The following is an 11,117-nucleotide window of genomic DNA, read 5'->3' on the forward strand; positions in this document are numbered from 1 at the left end:
GATGGCAAAAGCACATCAAAGAACCGTGCATTCTTCTAAATCACAAATCCCCAAGGAGAGTATAATTGTGTCGGCGGTTGCGATGCCTGACCTTTCCAACACTGGACGGGAAGAGGTGGCTCCTTCCACCATTTGCACGCCCCCTGCAAGTGCTGGAAGGAGCACCCACAGTCCAGTTCCTGATAGTAAAATTGAAGATGTCACTGTTGAAGTACACCAGGATGAGGATATGGGTGTTGCTGGTGCTGAGGAGGAAATTGACAAGGAGGATTCTGATGGTGAGGTGGTTTGTTAAAGTCAGGCACCCGGGGAGACACCTGTTGTCCGTGGGATGAATATGGCCATTGACATGCCTGGTCAAATTACAAAAAAAAAAATCACCTCCTCTGTGTGGAATTATTTTCACAGAAATGCGGACAACAGGTGTCAAGCCGTGTGTTGCCTTTGTCAAGCTTTAATAAGTAGGGGTAAGGACGTTAACCACCTAGGAACATCCTTCCTTATACGTCACCTGGAGCGCATTCATCAGAAGTAATTGACAAGTTCAAAAACTTTGGGTGACAGCAGAAGCAGTCCACTGACAACTAAATCCCTTCCTCTTGTACACAAGCTCCTGCAAACCACACCACCAACTCCCTCAGTGTCAATTTCCTCCTTAGACATGAACGCCAATAGTCCTGCAGGCCATGTCACTGGCAAGTCTGACGAGTCCTCTCCTGACTGAAATTCCTCCGATGGATCCTTGAGTGTAAAGTTTACTGCTGCTGGCGCTGCTGTTGTTGCTGCTGGGAGTCGATCATCATCCCAGAGGGGAAGTCGGAAGACCACTTGTACTACTTCCAGTAAGCAATTGACTGTCCAACAGTCCTTTGCGAGAAAGATGAAATATCACAGCAGTCATCATGTTGCAAAGCGGATAACTCAGGCCTTGGCAGCTGTGTTGGTGTTAGATGTGCGTCCGGTATCCGGAGTTAGTTCACAGGGACTTAGAGAATTTATTGAGGTAGTGTGTCCCCGGTACCAAATACCATCTAGGTTCCATTTCTCTAGGCAGGCGATACCGAGAATGTACACAGACGTCAGAAAAAGACTCACCAGTGTCCTAAAAAATGCAGTTGTACCCAATGTCCACTTAACCACGGACATGTGGACAAGTGGAGCAGGGCAGACTCAGGACTATATGACTGTGACAGCCCACTGGGTAGATGTATTGCCTCCCGCAGCAATAACAGCAGCGGCAGCACCAGTAGCAGCATCTCGCAAATACCAACTCGTTCCTAGGCAGGCTACGCTTTGTATCACTGCTTTCCATAAGAGGCACACAGCTGACAACCTCTTACGGAAACTTAGAAACATCATCGCAGAATGGCTTAACCAATTGGACTCTCCTGGGGATTTGTGACATCGGACGATGCCACCAATATTGTGCATGCATTACATGTGGGCAAATTCCAGCATGTCCCATGTTTTGCAAATACATTGAATTTGGTGGTGCAGAATTTTTAAAAAAACGACAGGGGCGTGCAAGAGATGCTGTCGGCGTCCCGAAGAACTGCGGGCCACTTTCGGCATTCAGCCACCGCATGTCGAAGACTGGAGCTCCAGCAAACAGTCCTGAACCTTCCCCGCTATCATCTGAAGCAAGAGGTGGTTACGAGGTGGAATTCAACCATCTATATGCTTCAGAGGATGGAAGTGCAGCAAAAGGCCATTCAAGCCTATACATCTGCCTACGATATAGGCAAAGGATGGAGAATGCACCTGACTCAAGCGCAGTGGAGAATGATTTCAACGTTGTGCAAGGTTCTGCAACCCTTTGAACTTGCCACACGTGAAGTCAGTTCAGACACTGCCAGCCTGAGTCAGGTCATTCCCCTCATCAGACTTTTGCAGAAGCAGCTGGACAGATTGAAGGAGGAGCTAAAACGGAGCGATTCCGCTAGGCATGTGGGACTTGTGGATGGCGCTTTTCATTCGCTTAACCAGGATTCACGGGTGGTCAATCTGTTGAAATCAGAGCAGTACATTTTGGCAACTGTGCTCGATCCTAGGTTTAAAGCCTACGTTGTATCTCTCTTTCCGGCAGACACAAGTCTGCACATGTTCAAAGACCTGCTGGTGAGACACTTGTCAAGTCAAGCAGAACGTGGCCCGCCAACAGCTCCTCCTTCATTTTCTCCCGCCACTGGAGCTGACAGGAAAAGGATCAGATTTCCAAAACCACCCACTGGCAGTGATGCAGGGCAGTCAGGAGTGAAAACTGACATCTGGTCTGGACTGAAGGACCTGCCAACGATTACTGACATGTCGTCTACTTTCACTGCATATGATTCTGTCACCATTGTAAGAATGGTGGAGGATTATATGAGTGACAGCATCCAAGTAGACACGTCAGACAGTCCGTACGTATACTGGCAGGAAAAAGAGGCAATTTAGAGGCCCTTGCACAAACTGACTTTATTTTACCTAAGTTGCCCCCCCTCCAGTGTGTACTCCGAAAGAGTGTTTAGTGCAGCCGATCACCTTGTCAGCGTGGAGACATTGTCAATTCCTCCGTGGAGACATTCACCAGCAATTGGGAACAGCAACAGGGACCTTAGATGGTGGATTCCAGTGGGGATGAATTAATACTCTGTGAGGAGGAGGATGTACACAGTGAAAGGGGTGAGGAATAGGAGGATGATGATGAGGGCGACATCTTGCCTCTGTAGAGCCAGTTTGAGCAAGGAGAGAATGATTGCTTCTTATTTTGGTGGGGGCCCAAACCAACCAGTCTTTTCAGCCACAGTCGTGTGGCGGACCCTGTCGCTGAAATGATGGGTTTGTTATAGTGTGTATGTCCTGTTTATACAACATAAGGGTGGGTAGAAGGCCCAAGGACAATTCCATCTTGCACCTCTTTTTTTATTTATTTTTCTTTGCATCAGGTGATTTTTGGGGCCAATTTTTTTAAGTGCCATCCTGTCTGACATTGCAGTGCCACTCCTAGATGGGCCAGGTGTTTGTGCCGCCCACTTGTGTCGCTTAGCTTAGCCATCCAGCGACCACAGTGCACCTCTTTTTCTCTTTTCTTTGCATCATGTGCTGTTTGGGGACTATTTTTTTAAGTGCCATCCTGTCTAACACTGCAGTGCCACTCCTATGTGGGCCAGGTGTTTGTGCCACCAACTTGGGTCGGTTAGCTTAGTCATCCAGCAACCTTGGTGCAAATTTTAGGACTAAAAATAATATTGTGAGGTGTGAGGTGTTCAGAATAGACTGGAAATGAGTGGAATTATTGTTATTGGGGTTAATAATACTATAGGATCAAAATTACCCCCAAATTCTATGATTTAAGCTGTTTTTGAGGGTTTTTTAAAAAAAACACCCGAATCCAAAACACACCCGAATCCGACAAAAAAATTTCAGGGAGGTTGTGCCAAAATGCGTCCGAATCCAAAACACGGCCGCGGAACCGAATCCAAAACCAAAACACAAAACCCGAAAAATTTCCGGTGCACATCTCTAGTTAAAAGTGATGCTGTGTTAGTATGGATGATGAGAATTTTAGTTGAAGTTCAGAAGATATGAGTGCATAAGTATAGACAGTATGTCTTGTGGATAGACTAGGTTACATACAGTAAATAGTTAACATACTGTACATTTCTGCCATTTCTGTTTCTATCCATTTTCTGAAATATTAGTCCATTTTATACCTATTTAAACACATACAATACCTCTCCTTTTTGGCCCTTCTATGTCTCCAATCTACACACTTAATTAGACAAATTTAATATTATTAGATATAAATTTGGTAGATTGCTGAGAAATGTAATTGATGTTACAATTGTAATAAATGCAAATGTATAACCTATGACAGTGGTTCCCAAACATTTTAAAATCACGGCACCCTAGAGTATCAGAATTCTTTTCACGGCACCCCTAGGCCAAAAGTTTTTTATTGAGAAATTTAGAACTAAATATTAAATTAAGTAATTTGTGTTTATATGTCATCCTTAGGTTCAGTTGTGTGGTGAGGGTCAAGATTTGCTTCTGTTTGGCCACATATTTTATGATTGGCAGCCACCAGCACTGGTATTGCCTATTACATTGACCATAAATAATTTGAATTAGTCCTGGACAACCAATCCAAGGTACCCCTGCAATTGTCCTAAGGCATTCCAGGGCACACAGTTTGAGAATCACTAACCTATGAATATACTGTGAATAAGGAATTCAATATAATGGTTCTGATTTAACAATTTCCTAGTTTACTAAATGTAAAACAACAGTTGTTATCGACGTACTCAGTTGAACATGTGGTCTACAATATGTTGGGAATACCACTCTTTCATTCCCTGAAAAAAAGATTTAGAGATGATAGATGTAGAAAGAGCAGACCAGTGCTAATAAAGTAAATACGTTTTTTAAATACCCACCAATATGGCAAGATTCAATAGACAAGACACAATATAAAAATTATATATGTTTAATATCTAAACCACAAATATACTGTATAATATAAGAGAATTTATCCTTTCTAATCAGTAAAAAGCTTTTTCAATGTACATACATAAAAAAGCCCTTTAAGTACATGTATCTATCTTACACTATAAAGTGCAAGTTAAAGTTCCATAAAATAATAAAATGTGAGTATTGCACACTCATCTGAATGTTGAAGTAGTCTGTGGAACTACAAGTCCCATAATAGTGTGGATACTTGCATGAGCTCAATATAGTTCAAATATGATCCATTGTAGATGCCTAAATCAGCAGTGCGGTTGTGTGTAGTTAATAACCCCAGTGAGATATAATATTTGCTGTTAGCACTGCGCCACCGCTCTCCACTCCAGATTTGGGTAAATACAGTATACTGCTGCTGTAGGTAATAGAGAATGCTCAGACTAGAGATGTGCACCGGAAATTTTTCGGGTTTTGTGTTTTGGTTTCGGATTCGGTTCCGCAATTTGGTATGTGTGAGAGAGGCACAAGTAACTAGGGGGGCAGATGGAATCAAGCGAAACAGAACCTGGGTGGTGGTGAGATCCGGACTTACACACTCCCAGGAACTGATACCCAAAGAAAACAAGTGTCCTTCGATTAAAACCAACGCGTTTCGACATACAGTCTTTATCAAAGCTTTGATAAAGACTGTATGTCGAAACGCATTGGTTTTACTTGTGCCTCTCTCACACATACCAAATTGTGTATGATTATTGTAATTATTAATAAATATCCTTTTACATATATTTTTTGAAGCCCCCCCATTTTTGACCCTTTCATCTGGGCCTGATAGGATACTTTCTCAAAGAAGGGAAATCATCCCATATATTGATAACAACCTGGTGTCCACCAGTGAACATCCCCTTGGTTTTTTATTTTTTTTGGGAGGACGCAACGAGGAAAAATAATAAGGAGGGGACCACCTGTGAAAGATATCCTGCCAGCTCGGGACCACCAATCAACCACTAAGGAGGAATAACTGAAAGATACCTTTATGAGCATCATTCACTCTTCTCAAACGTGAGTCGGGTACGCTCCACTAAGAGATATTCTCTACGCTCTTTTTTGTCTTCTTCACCTGTTAAAAGATACCTTTATGTGGGGATCCATATACGCACCTATGTAAGTTGGGTACGTTTGGGAACCTTCCAATTGTCCTTATAGTCTCCAGTTAATATCATAACCCACTTCCCATACACTGGCTGAAACCTATTACACTATTAGTGTCTCTACTGTTTATATTTCCGGGTCCATATGGGAAATCGAACACTGATATGAAGAGGTCCCACCCAAAGGACATCCATTAAACAAAAGTCCCAACTGGAGAAAGAAACCTTTATGAGCATTGGACAGCCTGCATCCACGTGAGTACGGTGTGTACCCCGTGAAAACCTCCTCTTTGCTTTCAAGAATACTCCACTTGACCTTTTCATCATATCGAACTCTACATATACCAGACCTTGAGAAATATTTGTTTAGGAATACTTCTTGGTTTATCATTTGTGATATCGCAGTTTTTTGAAAAATTATCCCATCCCCACCTCATGTACTGTATTGTGTTGGATAGCGCAATAAGGTAGTAGAAAATCTTTTTCTTGTTCCTATCCCATTGGAGATTGTGTGACATCTCCTTCTACAGACCCATTGCAGCAATCCAGAGGGCGCGGTAGGATTTTTTCCAATTTTTTTTTTTTTTTTTTTGTAGCCCACTGGAAGAAAATGACAAAATCACTGGAATTATTAATTCTAATCAATGGTATTATTGGTCCAAATCACTGGAAGAAAATGACAAAATCACAGGAATTATTCGTTCTAAAATCACTGGAAGAAAATGACAAAATCACTGGAATTATTCATAAACATTTGTAGAAAGTCGCTGCTTTCTGATTACAGAAATGCTCAGATATTCCTGCGAATCCACAATCCCTTCCCAGAGTAAAAAGAAATTGAGAAACCGTTGTTTGAGAACGTTTGTTCTCTTTCCCTTACAAAGGAACAAACCACTTTCCAAGAAGACTGACGTTTTTGGGATTATGGAGACATAATGTTTTTGAATATAAATCCTAGAGCAGGTGGTGTATTAGAGCAAAAGAGTGCAAGAGACCAGCCATGCAGTTTCTGAAATATTATGACAAAATGTTACTGTATTTCATAAGCACTCATTCCTAACTCTGCTTAGTACTGTTTGGTATACTGTATCTGGCTTCCATGAGGTAGTTGTCCATTATTTCAGCTTCCATTGACCTTTTTGAAAGCGGTAGAAGTTATCGATTCTTTTTTTATTTTTATTTTCCCCTATTTTTAATTTTCTCCTGTATAGCCCAGTAAAATGTTGCAATGTTAAGTATTGACATGTGTCTTCTGGGGGTCCACTTCTTCACCAAACCCAGCCAAATCTCATCCTGACCCTCTGTTCCACGTTCTCTATGTACCCCATCTGTGTCACCCATGTCTGTCTACCCCTCCCCTTTAGATTGTAAGCTCTCACGAGCAGGGCCCTCTTCCCTCATGTGCTTATCCTTTGTCTTACTTTAATAATCTTCAACTGTACCACATCCAGCAGTCTTCTGCCACCTGATACTTATTCCAGTGTCATCTGCTGATGTAACTATGTGTATTTACCTTGTACTTGTCCTATACTGTCATCAACTGTAAGTTGCTGTTTTCCTGTTTGATTATTTATGTACTCTATAATTGGGCGCTGCAGAACCCTTGTGGCGCCATATAAATAAAGGATAATAATAATAATAATAATATAGGGTGTATAATCCCCAGGTGTATCTCACACATCGCTCAGTACAGATTACAGGATGTATAATCACCAGGTGTATAACACACATCGCACAATACAGTATACATACTGGTCAAAACAATGCAGCAGATATTGAGCACTGACCAGGATACTAGAAGTGACACAGAGCTGCAAGATACAGCAATGGCCTACTGTACTGTACTATATATGTATACTGCTGGTCACCAAAATGCTGCACTGTACTACTATATACTGCTCACAAAAATGCAGCACAGATATGGAATGGATACTTGCAGTGACACAGAGCTGCAAGATACAGCAATGGCCTACTGTACACAACTATATACTGTTGGGTCACCAAAATGCTGCACTGTGATATTATATACTGCTCACAAAAATCCAGCACAGATATGGAATGGATACTTGCAGTGACACAGAGCTGCAAGATACAGCAATGGCCTACTGTACACAACTATATACTGTTGGGTCACCAAAATGCTGCACTGTATTACTATATATACTGCTCACAAAAATGCTGCACAGATATGGAATGGATACTTGCAGTGACACAGAGCTGCAAGATACAGCAATGGCCTACTGTACTGTACTACTATAAGTATAATTATATACAATAAAGTACACTGAGCACAGATATTTGCAGCACACTGAGCACAGATATGGAGCGTTTTCAGGCAGAGAACGTAGATATTTTCAGCACACTGAGCACAGATATTTGCAGCACACTGAGCACAGATATTTGCAGCACACTGAGCACAGATATGGACCTTTTCAGGGAGAGAACGCAGCCACGTCCTCTCCGTTCAATCTCCAATGCACGAGTGAAAATGGCGGTGACGCGTGGCTCTTTATATAGAATACGAATCTCGCGAGAATCCGACAGCGGGATGATGACGTTCGGGCGCGTTCGGGTTAACCGAGCAAGGCGGAAAGATCAGAGGCTGCCTCGGAACCGTGTAAAATGGGTGAAGTTCGGGGGGTTCGGATCTCGACAAACTGAACCCGCTCATTTCTAGCTCAGACTAATATTTCAAAACGATATACAGTAAATAAGAATGAAATTAGGAAAAACAACAAAATAATGTTAAATATATTACAATCGCAGACATTTTTAGTGCCACTCCATTCTCCTTATATCCTTATATAAGGACTAGTCAGATAGATTCCATATAAATCATATTAATGTCCTGCACCTGATTACATGGAAAACTTCATTAAATGCTTTAAACGATATATATATATATATATATATATATATAAAACTAGTGTGTCTTTACTAGAGCTCATAAATAAATAAACATACATATACAAATATACATATAAAGAGTAGAACAATATGACAGGGAGCTGGTTGAGATAAAACATAAAAAAGGCAGAAAGAGACAATAGAGTTTATCAGACAGGTGTGGTGAGAGACTATAGGAGGAGAGCTTGGAGTACCTGCCCACAACCACCATCCTCTAGAGTCCCCCCACCAAGTGGAATGTGAAATCCTTGTTTTGAGACAGTTAGTTATAGAGAGTACATGAAGGCATCTACATACATGTAACAATCTAGAAATACCCAAAATATTTCTGGGAACTGTGTTTTGTAACCATCAAGTTTCAGAACTAGAATTCATTCCCATGAGAATCCTAATAGAAAATGGTCTGTGGATTAATTACCCAAGATACTGTAATGATTATTTAGAGAAAAGAGGAGGGCTGGAGAATTATGAGGATCTAAACCTCTATGCTCCTCTGTATCTAGCCATCCCCAATAGGGGATCCGGTCTGAAGATCGACACTGTCTAGGTCGACAATGTTTAGGTCGACCGCTACAGGTCGACAGTCACTAGGTCAACAGGGTCAGAAGGTCGACAGGGTTTCTAGGTCGACATGTGCTAGGTCGACAGGTCAAAAGGTCGACAAGAGTTTTTCATTTTTTCCTGTTTTTGAACTTTTTCATACTTAACGATCCACTTGGACTATGATTGGAACTGTAATCTGTGCCGAGCAAAGCGGTAGCGGAGTGAGGCACCTTGCCCGAAGCTTGGCAAGCGAAGCGAGCCATGTGAGGGGACACGGTGCACTAATTCAGCTTCCCGGTCACTGTACGCAGAAAACGACACAAAAAAACCCTCATGTTGACATTTTGGCCTGTCGACCTAGCACATGTCGACCTATAAACCCCGTCGACCTTTTGACCCTGTCGATCTAGTGACTGTCAACCTATAGTGGTCGACCTAAACATTGTCGATCTAGACACTGTTGATTTGATGATCCACACCCCCCCAATAGTGGCAAAGATTAAGATGGACTAGATGAGGCATAAAACGCCACAAAAAGGCAGAGAATAAAATAAACAAGACAAAAGCAGAAGTTTTGAAATTATTAAGAAAATAACTTAATGAATCAGAGATAAAATTATTACAAAATGGTCTGAGCTTTAATCCCAGTAAGACTCCAACCTTTTTGAACTTTTTGAGAACTCAATCGTATTTTGCTTCCAAAAAATTAAAAATGGTGGATGAGAAAGCCACACCTATTGTATATAATGACCACAATGACTACAAAGTTTTAGAGGATCTAGAAATTTTGTGGAAAGAAAGTAATGTTAGCTCAAGTACCCCTGAAAAGATGCTCCTTCTTGATGCTAGAAAGGAGTATATTTAGTCCAATGCTTATGAAGGAAATTGGTTCAAAAGACAGTCTTCCTTTAATCCTAGTTCAAATAATAATCACACCATCACCTATTTTTATAAGAATACTTTGGAAGACTTTAAATTGGTTTGTACTGGAAAGTCAAAAGCCAATTCTAACTTATCCAGGTGGTATCAGATTGCTCTTAAAATTCTAGAAAAAGATGAATCTCTGGCACTTTTCACACCACAAGAAACTTTGTCTGCAACTGTCTTCAGTGCAAAACCCCCTCTGTTAATTAGCTGAACATCCTGATGAACACACTTCCCCTGTGCCAGCTGATATAGTGTGTAGTATATAAGAGCGATATACTCATGACCTGCAGTTAGTTAAGGATGCATTTGAAAGATGCAGTTAGAACCAGAGTTTGAACTGCATTTGGACTTTGGACTATGCTAGAATCTCTAATTAAACTAGTTTCACAAACTCAGGATCATTATGTGGCCTCTCCTCACCTCTGACATAAGAACACCAGTACCAGGCCTATCACCCCTCTGTCTGAGAATATCAGGACCGGCCCAGGCCTACCCTTCATGCTGAGCAGGAATCTTAGGGAGGTGAGAACCAGGACCAGGCTCAGTAGGGACATTTTCATCAGACATTAGTTTGCTCCCCACATTCTCACACCCACCTGTATTGCTCCCATGAGACCAGGGCATTTAGAAATTAAGCAAATTATGTTATTACAGTTTTCCTCCTACCGTTGGTTACCTACAATGTGTTCTTAACATTTTTTAATTCTTGCAGCATACTTCCACCCCACTGAGTGCTATTCCTGTAATGTGTTCCTCCACTGATTGCACCCCCTGCCTGAAATAACCTATGCAATGCACCCCAGGTGCATCCTCCATGGGCAGGATGTACTTCACGTGGATCTTTCCATACAGGGTATATAATACCACTACATTAGTGTTAGTTTCACCATTTATGCATTGGGCCCTTGTATAGCTCACCTCCCAATGTGTAACCTTCATAGTGCGCCCAACATGGCTGCCTCATTGTTATGAGCCACGGCTTTGGCTCATTCCTGTTTTGCATTTTGGTTATGTATTTTGTTATACTTCTGTTTATGTTCCCCGTGGGTGTCATGGGGTGTTCGGAGCTCACTCTTAAGGAGAGGGTACTGTTATGAACCACAGGTAGTGGTTCATTCCTATTCTATGTTTATAGTTGTCTTGCAGGCC

This window comes from Pseudophryne corroboree, chromosome 7 (assembly GCF_028390025.1).
Source record: "Pseudophryne corroboree isolate aPseCor3 chromosome 7, aPseCor3.hap2, whole genome shotgun sequence".
In the NCBI taxonomy this organism is placed as follows: Eukaryota; Metazoa; Chordata; class Amphibia; order Anura; family Myobatrachidae; genus Pseudophryne; species Pseudophryne corroboree.